The sequence below is a fragment of the Leopardus geoffroyi genome, chromosome B1, assembly GCF_018350155.1.
Source record: "Leopardus geoffroyi isolate Oge1 chromosome B1, O.geoffroyi_Oge1_pat1.0, whole genome shotgun sequence".
In the NCBI taxonomy this organism is placed as follows: domain Eukaryota; kingdom Metazoa; phylum Chordata; class Mammalia; order Carnivora; family Felidae; genus Leopardus; species Leopardus geoffroyi.
Window position 1 is genome coordinate 80676344 of NC_059327.1, and position 13416 is coordinate 80689759.

The window sequence follows — 13416 nt, forward strand, 5'->3', positions numbered from 1 at the left end:
TGAATGCTCTGGATAGAAGATCAAACCGGCCACCACATTCCCTTAAGCCAAAGCCTAGTTTAGAGGAAGTCCCTAATTCTCCTCAATTCTGTAAAGGCTGAGAGAGAGGTGAGGAAGCTACAGAAGAAAAGTGTGAAGCTAGCAGAGGTTGGTTCGTGAGGTTTGAGGAAAGAAGCCATCTCCATGACATCAAAGTGCAAGGTGAGGCAGCAAGTGCTGATGGAGAAGCTGCAGCAAGTTCTCCAGAAGGTCCAGCTGAGATAATTCATGAAGGTGGCTACACCAACCAACAACACCAGCCAACAGATTTTCATTGTAAATGAAGCAGCCTTGTATGGGAAGAAGATGCCATGTAGGACTTCCCTAGCTAGAGAGGAGAAGTCAATGCCTGGCTTCAGAGCTTCAAAGGACAGCCTGACTCTTTTGTTAGGGGCTAGTGCACATGATGATTTTAAGTTGAAGCCAATGCTTGTTTATCATTCCGAAAATCCTAGGTCCCTTAAGATTTATGCTAAACCTGCTTTGCCCGTGCTCTATAAATGTAACAACAAAGCCTGGATGACGGCACATCTCTTTCCGACATGGTTTACTGAATGTTTTAAGCCCACCGCTGAGACCTACTGCTCAAAAAAAGGATTCCTTTCAAAATATGACTGCTCACTGACAATACTCCTAGTCACCCAAGAGCTCTGATGGAGATGGACAAAGAGATGAATGTTGTTTTCATTCCTGTTAACACAGTAGCAATTCTGCAGCCTGTGGGTCAAGGAGTCCTTTCGATTCTCAGGTCTTATTATTTAAGAAATATATTTCATAAGGCTATAGCTGCCATAGATAGTGATTTCCTTCATGGATTTGGGCAAAGTAAATTCAAAACTTTCTGGAAAGGATTCACCATTCTAGATTCCAACAAGAACATTTGTGATTCATGGGAAGAGGTCAAAATAACATAAACAAGAGCTGGCAAAGAGTTGATTCCAGCCCTCATGAGGGGTTCAAGACTTCAGCGAAGAAAGTATCTGACAATATGGTAAAAATGGCCAGAGAACTAGAATTACAAGTGGAGCTTGAAGGTGGGACTGAATTGCTGCAATCTCATGATCAAACCTGAACGGATGAGGAGTTGCTTCTTAACGATGAGCAAAGAAAGTGGTTTCTTGAGATGGAATATATGCTGTGAAGATGCTGTGAAGATTGTTGAAATGAAAACCAAGGATTGTGAATATTACATAAAATTGGTTTATAAAGCAGCGATAAAGTTTGAGAAGACAGACTCCCAATTTTGAAAGAAGTTCTCCTGTGGGTAAAATGCTATCAAACAGCATCTCATGCTGCCCAGAAGTCATTCAGGAAAGGAAGAGTCCTCAATGCAGCAAACTTCATTGTTGTCTTATTTTAAGAAGTTGCCACAGCCACCCTGATCTCCCCCAACCCCTGAGCTGTCAGCAGCCATCAACATCGAGTAAAGACCCTCCACCAGAAAATGATTATGGTTAGCATTTTTTAGCAGAAAAGCATTTTTAATTTGAGGTACATACAGTTTTGGTTTTTTTGGTTTGTTTTGTTTTTTAGACATAATGCTATTGCCTACTTAATAAGCCACGGGACATTGTAAATATAATTTTTATGTGCATGGGGAAACAAAAAAAATCATTTGACTCCCTTTATTGTGATTTTTGCTCTCTTGCAGTGGTCTGGAATCAAACTTGTAATAATCTCTTGGGTATTATTGCAGGATTTGTTTACCTCAACACCCAGGATTCATTGTCTCACTGCTTTGAAGAATAAAGAGATGGACACATAATAAAATGAGCAGCAGACAAAAGTTTACTGGAGTAGAAAGTAAGAAAATAAGAATGGTATAAAAGCTCTCTTTACAGAGAAGAGGCATTTGAAAGTGAGTGCCCACAACTGTAGGCGAGGGACTGTTCTATAAGGTTCTGGTCAACTTACCCTTCCCTTCCTCCTAGTTCCTTCTCGGGCCCCACCCTTTTTGGCTTGATAACTCTAGATGCCTGGGTTGGCTGTTCCTGATTAGGTCAGTTCCATTGTGTGAGGAGTCAGACTATGGTCCTACTCTCCCTCATATAATGTAAGGTTTATGGTTTACTTATTTTAGTTAAGTATTTTGTCAAATTCCTGAGGGGAACCTGAAGGGGAGTAGGTGGCGTCTGTTACATTCTTAAGAAGCACCTTACTCCTGAGGGGCTTTGCCGTGGTCAAAGTCTCTCAGCATTGTTCCAAAATATGTGGTTTTTTTCCCCACCCAGGGACCTCCGGTCCTAACCTTTCCCTCTTTGCCTATTTTATTGTATCTTATTCCTATCATAGTATGTCTGTAATTATATCTTGAAATGTTTTGGGCTTATAATAGAGGAGAGTTTCATAAGTCAAGACTGAGTTTTGTGTTTTTCTTATGTGCAAAAGCACAAACATTATGAAAGGAAAGTCAAGAAATAAGGTGACAATCTTATAAGAAATTTGAAATAAATTATATAATTTTTAATACATATGGAATATTTTTTTAAGTTTATTTATTTTGAGAGAGAGAGAAAGAGAGAGTGAGCAGGGGAGGGGCAGGGTAGGAAGAGAGAGAGAATCCCAAGCAGGCTCCGCACTGTCACCACAGAGCCCAATGTGGTGCTCAAACTGACGAACTGTGAGATCATGACCCGAACCGAAACCAAGAGTCGGACACCTAACCAACTGAGCCACCCAGGTGCCCCTGGAATATGTTTCATCTCTGGGTTCTACAATGTTTTTCTGGAAGGAGATGTTACTATATATTAAGAATCACTTCAAGCTTAGCCCTGCTTGGTTCCATTGAGAGCATCTTTTGTACGGCTTTTATTATAGTAGCTTTTTAAAAATTTTTCAATATGCTATGTTCACTCCTAGACTATTAGGCTTCCTGCCATTCCCATTTAATTGAAGAGCACAATTCAGTCAATTTTTAAAATATATAAATCTCACCATTTAATATTATCCATTCCCTGACTCTTCTTCAGTAGATCCACTCATTGAGTGCCTACTATATATCAGCATTCTACTCATCCCTAAGGACACAGAAATGAAAACAGCCCCAGTGCTCCCACCTTTCCAGCCCCCAGGGCTTTATAGTCTATTGGGTGAAATAGTCCTGAGAACTGCAACTGCATTGTGATGTAAGTGCAATGAGCACAAGGTGCAGTGATAGCACACACAGGAGGAAATGACTGATCAGAAATAGACCACTTCACACAGTCCATGAGCAAATGTAGTTCTTCCGTGAGGAATAAACAATTACCGAAATACCAACATGACTAGAAATCTTTGTCCATTCGTCGATGTTACCTTACACTATTGCTGTCGTAGCACAATGTGTGTAATCTCCATATCATAGTAGTACCTAGACTACTTGAATTTTTTTTTTTTTGCAAGGGTAAAAAACACGACTTTTGCAACAAAGCCTTTTGTTGGGTTAGAATTTTTTCTTAGCCCATGAATTTAGAGATTGATGCCTTCTCTATGATGAGAGGCATTACTCTTCATAGATTTAGCAATCATTATTTTCTATATAGTCTTCTGTAAACTACTGATACCACACATGCTTCTTAAAGAGTCATTGAATATCTCTTCTTGCCGATTTTAGAGTCTAGGGCTAAGCAGTCTTGTGACACGTAGAGAACAGGAGTAGAATAAAAGTAGAAATGCTGTCTCCGTGATTGATAACATGGTTGTCTGTCTCAGGGGCTAGCTTCTGGAAAGGGCCTTCCAAGGGTAGTTTTAAGAACAATTGCCTAGGGCTGTCTTGGGCTGAGTGTGTGGTAGAAACAGAACTTGCTCCTTCGGGGGAAGGAAAAAGAAGGCCTTGCATCCCAGGAGACTTATGGCTTCTTTTTGTCTGATGAGAGAGTGGCATTGACAAAATACAGAGTGGATGATAGCAAATCTTGCATTTCTCTAGTGAAGATTTTTCTTTAGCAGGGTGGAGGGATTCAAATTGTGTAAGTCTATTTGGGGTGAGTTATCTGCAATCTCCCCCTATCCCTGGGGAGAATGGGAATGACTAATTGAAGCATCCCATAACAGTAATTGAGACAGATTGGAAAGGGAAATGAGTGATTAACCTTGAGCCTCCTCCTGATGCCATGCATGGTAATGTTAGAGTAGGTTTCTGGGGGGTGCCTTTAGGAGTTCATTTTCACAGAAGTCCACATAGCTCCTATAATTACATTTCAGAGAAATATATTTCCGCCCCAACTTAAGTTTCAGATACTTGTTGCTCTGTTTTACATCATGCCATTAATGAAAGCTTGTTACTGATGGCTGCAAACCAGAGATGGATTTGTTCAGAAGCTAATGAAGCTGAAGCTTTAGGGCTCGTCCATTGCATGGGCCCCTTTGAAGGGCCTGGAACTGATTTTGCCTTCTTTTCTTAGACAAGAGCCCCTAAATCCTGTAGGCTTCTGGTCCCACAAAATCTGGATCTGCTTCTGCTAAAATTCCAATTATAAAAGAGTGATCTGGAATAAATTGAGAAGTTTTCCAAAATGAAGGCCAACATTTTTTCACTTTTTAGGGATTCTGGAACTGTTTAAATTAAATAAATGCTTAGATTTTTATCCGGTTACATTATCTAGTTTTTGAAATTCTGGGAATTGAGATGAACAATATATTAGCTAATTACATGTTTTTGTGATAGATTGATTACTTTATTCCCTAAGTATAGTTGTTAGTAATGCTAAAAAAGGAAAAGTAGAAAAACATACCCTATGATCTAATAATATAAAAGTACCAGTTTATCTATTTCTGTGTACTGGTACAATAATTATAAATAGGAATCAAATGGATTCATTTTAAAAAGGCAAATTTTCTGTATTCCGGCTTCTGATACAATTCATCATTGTACTCTTCAGCAGTAACTAATTTTGCGCTCCGTACATGGTAGGTGCTCTAAAGTATTGGTTGGATTTTAAACTAAGTATATGTTATGAAATGAATTGCTTTAAAACTAAAATTAAATGCTAGCAGAACCTGTCTGGTTTGAAAAAAAAATAAAACACGGAATGTAAAGATAGTGGTTTGCACATTAATGGCAAGTAACTTTTATAGAGCAAGACTCTACTTTCTCAGAAATTACATAATCACCCTTTGGCAAGTATAATTAACATACCATCACAAACCCACTACCGTTTTGCTGGTTGATTAGTGAGGTCCTGGTTAACTTAAGCATCCAATGTGCCTTGTTTGAAAATCCACATATGCTTGAAAGATCTAGGGTATCATTTTCTTCTTCTTCTTTTTTTATTACTGCTGTTGATTTTGTTTCTCTGCTTTTGATAGGGTTGTAGATTGACCTGGAGAAATTACAACTGATAGAATATACTCAGGTTCAGAGAAAATTTTAATGGACTAGTTATATGCTTGTATCTGAAGCTCACGTCCTTTGGATGGTTGTCTTCCCATCAAAGTTTGCTCCAACTGCTTTCTAAGACATAAGAGGTTAGCTCTCTTTGGCTTATTTATATTTTTATACACATATACACACCACACACACATAAATGTTATTTGGCAAGCAGATATTTGTGTAGTATGAATCACCGAGTGAACTCTGAACGGCGTAATTTGACAAGAGCTAGGGCCAGTCTTCAAGCTACCAGAAATTTTACATCTCTCACCCAGGAGGAATATATCTAACTCAGTGGTAGGATGGCCTGGAGATATCAGTGAAAAAATACAGTCTCTTACTGCCATGCTCTTGGAGAGAATAAAAATATAGACAAGAATTACACTGATTTAGAGCAAAGTACTTAATTGCTACTATCAACATTCTCCATTTAAGATTGCTTTCTTCTGACCAAGAGGGTGTCAAGATTGGGGTTTCCATCTCTGAAGAAGCAGGTTTCTCACTTTTCTGAGCTTCTCAGTCATCCAGGCAGTTTCACAGGCAATTGAATGAGATAAAATATTTGCTTCCTTTTAGGCTAGCTATCCTAGTTGTGAACATGTTTGTTGTGCAAGCAACAGCAATTACAATATTAAGGTTACTGAAGATCTTGTTTCTCAAAGACCTGTTTATTACTATGATCTTGCTGAGGCTTCTGATAAATCTACATCAATAAAAGATGTGGTATTCATTGATTAGGCACAGCGCTAAAGCTGCAAATACACGTATTACATGTTTTAAAATAAAGATTGTCACTTTTGATAGAAGGGATAAGTAATTTTTGAGAACATCATAGCCATCTGTGTAACAAAGACTAATAGGAAGTGTTTTGAGCTGTTGCACCAACATATATCTGAACAAATAGGACCCTAATGGTTTTCTGAGCTAGAAGGTAGAATGAAACTAATGTGGGGAGCATTCCTAAATCTGCAATTCTGTTAGACCAGTTCAGACAGTCTCCACAGGAAGCGGACATTGAGGTCAGAAGTTGGGTCAAAGCCTTTTAATTGTGAGCCTCCATGATGCCTCTGGGCTCAGGTCAATAACCTGAAAGGCTCTGTTTGTGGGCCTGGAAAGGGTATATTATGGGGGCTCAGGTGGCCTGCTAGACTGTTCTAATACTCAATTGTGAGAAGCAGATTATCTGCTTTGCAGATTATCTGATCTTCTATCATCAGCCTTCCCATTGGGCTTTCATTTGCCAAGGATGGGGCTGAAATGTGAAGTGCAGGAAGTTAGGCACAGTAGACTCTGTGTGCAATCCCATTACAAAACCAAATATAAATCAATCAACAGGCATTGCTTTGTTAAATGACTTTAGGCTTATTTAGTTTGGCATTTTTTCTATCTTAATCTGTATTCTCTAGAGTTGCATAAACCCCATTTATTTTACTCTTATCTCCTGGAAATCTTTAGACTAGAAAACAAATCTATCATGAAATCCATGCAAAATGGAATTATTGAAACACCTTTCCTTTTTTCATGTACTCTATAATATAGATATAGCATTATGATGTAATTGAATTTCTTCTCTGGAAATTCATGAAGTCATTTCCAGCCTAGGCTATCCTTGGTGCCCCAGTACTCTTGCTTGATTGTACCCTTCAAAGCAGCTGGGTTCACTCAAAAGAAAGATGGGTCATCTCTGTGAGTCAGTTTCTGTGAATTAGAAAATCAGCTCTATTGTGAATTATGTTTTACCGAAGACCAGAATATTATCATCATTCTCCTCTGTTTTCTGAAACAAAGAGAGAAAGGAACAGAGGGAGGAAGGTGCAGGTGGTGCAGGATAGAGAGAGAGAGAGAGAGAGAACACTAATGACATTTTGGCCAGATATAAATTATAATCTTTTCTATGGCTAAGCAGATAGTATCCCTGAAAAACTGTTGATAAGAAAGTGGATATTTATGCCCTTCTTTGGCATGAGGAAACATCTCTACGTACTTGAAAGCAAAATCGCAGACTCTTAAATCCAGATCTTTGTTCTCTTTACCAGCTCATGCCTCACTGTCAAAGTACCTACTTCCAAAGCCAGTCTTTCCCCCTAAAACACATACTCTTTCCGGTACTCCACTGGTCTTGGCACAGATGCTCTTGGAGAGAGCATTGCTAAGTACCAGTGAATAGAAATTTTTGGTTTCAACAACCACTTCACATAGTAGACCTTTCCCCCCCCCCCATCAGTTTTGATGACTTATTTTTTATTAGTAGCATGCTTACTTAACAATACTGGCATATACACCTATGAATTTAGAATTTTCTGGCAATTTAAATTTTTTTTATCATTCAACAGATACTCATTTCATACCTACTTTGTGCTAGGCACTAGTCTAGGTACTTGGCATAATAATAACAAATAGATAACAAAACAGTTTTAGGTCTCTGGCCTGATGGAGTTTATATCCCTATTAGGAAGGCACAGACAATAAACAAGAAAATAAATAGTAAATTGAACAGTTTGTAAAAAAGAGGTAGGTGCTAAGGAGCAAAGGAAAAAACAAACAAACAAACAAACAAACAAAGAGAAGAAAAGTTAGCTGGGTAAGGGGGGCCAGAAGCCTCCCCGCAGGAGTGGGGAGGTTGCAGTCTATGGAGCACGATCAAGTTGGTCTCATTGAGGAGGAGCAAAAACTTGAGGGCCACGAGGCAGTTAGTCATGAAGATTTCTGGACAACATGCCAGGCAAAGGGAAGAGCCAGTGCAAAGGCAAAAGCAAGGTTCAGAAACTGTTCTTATGAGTTGAAACTAGGATGCTTTTCCTAAGATCAGTCTTCCATTATAAAGCTCCTGTCTAACCCTTACTGTTTGTTTTTGAAATAATTTAACAACATTAGAAGCAAAGGCTTCTCTCAATGTATCTGTGTTACCAGAAATGAGAACATACTATTTTTCAGCATCAAGATATTCCTTTAAATGTCTTGTGTCTCCTGAGAAGTATAAATCATAGTGTTTTTAAATACTGTGCTAAAATAGCTTCATGTATTGAAACAAATTTAGTTCCTTTAGGAATTTAAATGAGTACATTTTACGTTTCATAACAGCCACACCCAGAGTATCTGTGTTATAGGATAGAGGGGAAGAACATGTATTGAACACCTATTATGTGATAGACACTGTACTAGGTCCTTTAAATATGTTATCTCATGTAATCTCTACTGGTTCTGTGAAGTATTATTGTCCCCATTTTGTGTAAGTTTAGGAGAGATCAAGTAATTTACCCAAAGCCTCAAAATAAAAAATGAAAAGCCAGATCCAAAGCCAGGTCCATTAGAATACAAGGCCAATGAATAACACCACAGCTTGCCCATTTTCTTAAGGAGAGCCTTGTGGTAATTTCTGCTTCATGTATTGCCCTCGCTTTCCACAGGTAACCAATCAATACATCCTATTGATTTTATCACCTGAATATCTATCATTGTGCATGCATGCAGCTACCATTGGTCACCATATAACACTATGACAGTACCTTTGACTGTATTCCCTGTGATGTGCCTTTTATTCTCGTGGCTTATTCATTTATACCTGGGAGCCTGTATCTCCCTCTCCCCTTCACCCATTTTGCTCATCCTCCCAACCCCCCTCCCCTCTGGCAACAGTTTGTATTTGTAGGTCTCACTCTGCTTTTTGTTTGTTTCTTTCTTCATTTGTTTTGTTTTTGAGACGCCATATATGTAAGTTTTACCATCAGAATTGTCAAATAGGGGCACCTGGGTAGCTCAGTCCCTTAAGTGTCTGACTTTGTCTCAGGTTAAGACCTCGCGCTTCATGTGTTTGAGCCTCCATCGGGCTCTGTGCTGACAGCTCAGAGCCTGGAACCTGCTTCAGATTCTGTGTCTTCCTCTCTCTTTCTGCCCCTCCCTTGCTCATGCTCTCTCTCTGTCAAAAATAAATAAATAAACATTAAAAACAAAAACAAAAACAAAAAAACCCAACCTGAATAGTTCCTCTGGTGTCTTAGGGTAAAGTCCAAATTTTTAATATGGCACTTCTTGACCTGGTCTTACCTTGCCAGCCCTTATATTTTGTCCTCCCCTTGAATTTATTTACAAATCACATAGAATTATTTTTATATTATAACTTCAGGGGTATTCAGGGGTATATTTCTCATCAGCCTGTTCCTTAAAATGTTCTTCTAGGACCTCCTGTCAAATAATGATCAATAAACTCTTAGGTACACTAAGAAGCCATAAATGATTTTAATAAAATAAACAATTACTTTGTGAAGCAAATGGAGCTCTCTGAGATGGCTGATTGATATTCTTTAAGACAGACCTACTGAAAGAACAAAGGGACTCCGGCAAAGCCAAAATTTAGATCTTCCTAATAATAATGTTGAAACCAAGAGGAATTACTTGGGTTTCTTATTCATCATTTACATTGTTACATGTAACTGAGAATAAATGATAGTAAAACAACTTATTTCGGCAGTGTTGTGATATTTAATCCCAGCAAATGATATTTCCCTTTTAAATGTTTGATGACAAATTAACTTGCCTCTCTGTTGTTTTTGTTTTTTTTTTTTTTTGCCCTGTTATGGCATCATCCTTTCAAAACGCTTTAGTAACTAATTAAGAAAGAAGTTATAACCTTATTCATGTCTTCTTTGAATAAATTAGGGTTTTTTAAATTAAAAATAAAAGGTAAGCTAGTGCTTTTATGAATCTCTTATTATTAGATAAGCTAGATGTTATTTTATTCAGTGGGTAAGTAAGAAAAACATTGACCTGGCTTCTGAGTAAACTACAATGAAGGTTTTCAAATTTGGTTGTTAATGAGAACTACTGGGGAAGCTTTTTTTTTTTTTTTTTTTTTTAAAGGGTTTTCTCAGCTCCACCTTAAAAATTTAAGGAGTAAGCAGTGAATTCTTGAATGAGAATCTCTAGGTTTAGACCCAATAGATGCAGTCTTTTTTTTTTTTAATCTGACTCCTAGGGGGTCCTGATGCACACCGAGGATTAAGAACCACTTGACCAATATATATTTTGCAATGGGAAGAGACGTAAAGTAGCCTGATCAAAGTTACCGTCATCCATTTGAAGTAAAATACTACTTCAAGAGTACTAAGTAACTAGATACCTGGGAATCAAAAGGCAGAATGTGAAATACCACTCTTAACCTACACTTTTTCCATTTTCCTTATGTTTGAGCCATCCTGAACCATCTAGACTTCTCTGGTAATAATAGGTCCAACAATAGTAGCAATAACATTTATTATTCACGAATCCCTGTTTATATATGTAATTTCCATTTAATCCTCAGTATCCCCTGTGACTTATATACTTTTATGTGGACAAAACATGAGAAAAGTGACCTGCCAGATAAGCAAGTTATTGTGATCCTAATAGGCAACGTGATCCCAGCTCAATCAGGCTGACGTCATAATTCTAATTCCTCTTACCCACTGTGCTCTGCTTCTGAACATACCATGTGCTTTTTCTTAAATCATGTACTTTTGACAGCTTCTTTTTTCCTCATAATGCTCCCTTTGCTACGAATCTCTTACTTCCCATTCTTCTCTCTGTTTTTTGTTTTTTTTGTTTTTTTTTTTTTTTTTAATTTTTTTTTTTCAACGTTTATTTATTTTTGGGACAGAGAGAGACAGAGCATGAACAGGGGAGGGGCAGAGAGAGAGGGAGACACAGAATCGGAAACAGGCTCCAGGCTCTGAGCCATCAGCCCAGAGCCCGACGCGGGGCTCGAACTCCCGGACCGCGAGATCGTGACCTGGCTGAAGTCGGACGCTTAACCAACTGCGCCACCCAGGCGCCCCTCTCTGTTTTTAAAAGATTTTAAATAATCTCTATACCTAACATGGGGCTTGAACTCACAACCCTGAGATCAAGAGTCCCATGCTCCGCCTACTGAGCCAGCCAGGTGCTCCCTTCCCATTTTTCTCTATTGAAATATAACTTGTTCTGCAAAGGCCAGACTCAACTCTGCCTTTTCTTTGGCCCCTTCTCCCATTGTCCTCACTGCCTTTAGACCAAAGAATTGTTCTTGACTCGTATACAAGGAGGGAAACAAACTCTTAACCGTCTGTCGAGGACACTCTATAAGGTAAATAATACTATGTCTATGTTATATGTGGGTAAAATGAAGCTCAAGAAGGTAGATGCCCTTACCAAGAGTTCTCCAATATGCCGAGAAAGGCATTTGATCCCCAGTCTAACTTGCAACCTCTTTATACCATGACGTGTCGTTCTGTCCTTTGACGTGTTCTTCATGTCATATCACAGCACATGTTACACTGGAAATAGTGAATTGTGAACTCCCTGAGGGCAAGCACATTAGATCCATCTTTGAAACCTAGTTCCAGGAAAAGCACTGCACATAATGTGCTCTGGAAGGTGTGTGATGAATGAATTTTGGTTCTTCCTGTAAACCAGATCTAGGGAATTTTTATGGCGCTAAGTACATAGTGGGCGAAATGTAGTTAACTTTATTTTCTCCTTCAGGTGTGCAGATACCTCACAAGTGATCAGGAAAAGGCCAAATTAACCTTTGAGGGCAGTTACTAGATCCTTTCTCTCTAGCAGTGATGTGATGTAATACCTTTATTTGCATGATGATTTCTCTCCTTTTGGAGTAACCATTTGGAAAGATAAATAGCAGAGAGAAAAGAAAAGCATGAAATGTAAGAAAAAATGGCTTACACTCATTTTTGCTTCTACAAAGCCAAGTTTTTCACCATGAAAAGTACCTGTGAGCTCTGTGGGTAAAGATAAAAACAAAAAAGGTTGAATGCTGGTATTTGTTTTGCATGCTTGAGAATTCTCCATTCTTTGTGCCCTGCAGTTTTAATATAGAAACAGACAATTCTGACTTGACCTTAAGTGCCTCACCAGTGTGCTCAGGGGACTCCCTTTAGGAACAGAAGCTGACACCACCTTGCCTGAGCCTCTTTCAATCAATAGCATGGTGGAGTACACATGATACGAATAGGCAGACCGATAAGAAATAAAAGCATATCTGTTGATACAAATGGAGCGATAAATGGACCGGTTTCTATTCAAGGACTTTGAAGGGGAAATCAAGGAGGGAAAAGATGGCCAAATGTGAATGGATAGCAAATTAATTTTTTCTGAGGGATGAGGTGGTTTCTTTTTTTCTTTTTCATTACTTATGTTCAGAAGAAAATGGTCAAGTTGTTCTGTCGAAAAGGAATTTGTTACTCTGATTCTTGGAACAAGCCTCTGGGGAGTGTGCATTTTGCGACTGTAAATCTACAGTGGCAAAATTGTGTTAATTTGGCTGACTAGAAGTATTAACCATATTATATCAAATCACTGCCAGAAATAATTCTCTGCCATGCCCCGTGACTTTATTTTAATTGATTTTTTTTTTTTACTTTCTGCTTCTGTGATTTTTGTTTATTCTGACACATGTTTATTAAATGCATGAGGAAAATTGTTTTGCAAATTATTTTTAGTGTTTTTATCTTGTTTAAATTGGTGGGTTAACTCTTTTTCTTCAGAACTCCAACCTCTTTTATTTTCATACTCAATACTGCTGATTTAGCTTTTTGGGCCCCACTAATGGCATTATTGTCCACATCAGCAGTCTATACAATTAAGCTGTATGCTTAGTATCATTTGATGTTTCCCAAAGATTTGAAAGTCAAAATTGAATATGATTGATTGCTGCAAGATATGTTAATATTGGGATCCCTGAGCTATGTTACAGAATAAATCATTCACCGTAATAACAAAGATAATGCCTCTAACATTACTCATTGTATGTTCTATCAGTAATCAGGCCTCAGGAATAAGCCTCATTTGTCTGCTGTGGAGCCCACATGTTATACGAATCACACGGTGAATGTTTCATAGAAACATCATTTAGGATAGAAGAATTTAGCTGTCAATATTACCAGCAAAGATAGATTCCAAAGAGGATAACCCCATTTCTTTTATCAACCTTTCTTCTCTCTATTTACTTTGATATTTGATGTTTAAACATGAAGCTGTTTTGTCGGTTTTAGCTGTAT

At 38.2% G+C, this 13416-nt stretch overlaps 1 protein-coding gene across 5 annotated transcripts in view; it reads left to right on the forward strand.

The window, feature by feature from the left end:
• Positions 1–13416, forward strand: part of SLC10A7 (solute carrier family 10 member 7) — a 258926-nt gene that overhangs the window by 136900 nt on the left and 108610 nt on the right. The window lies entirely within an intron of this gene.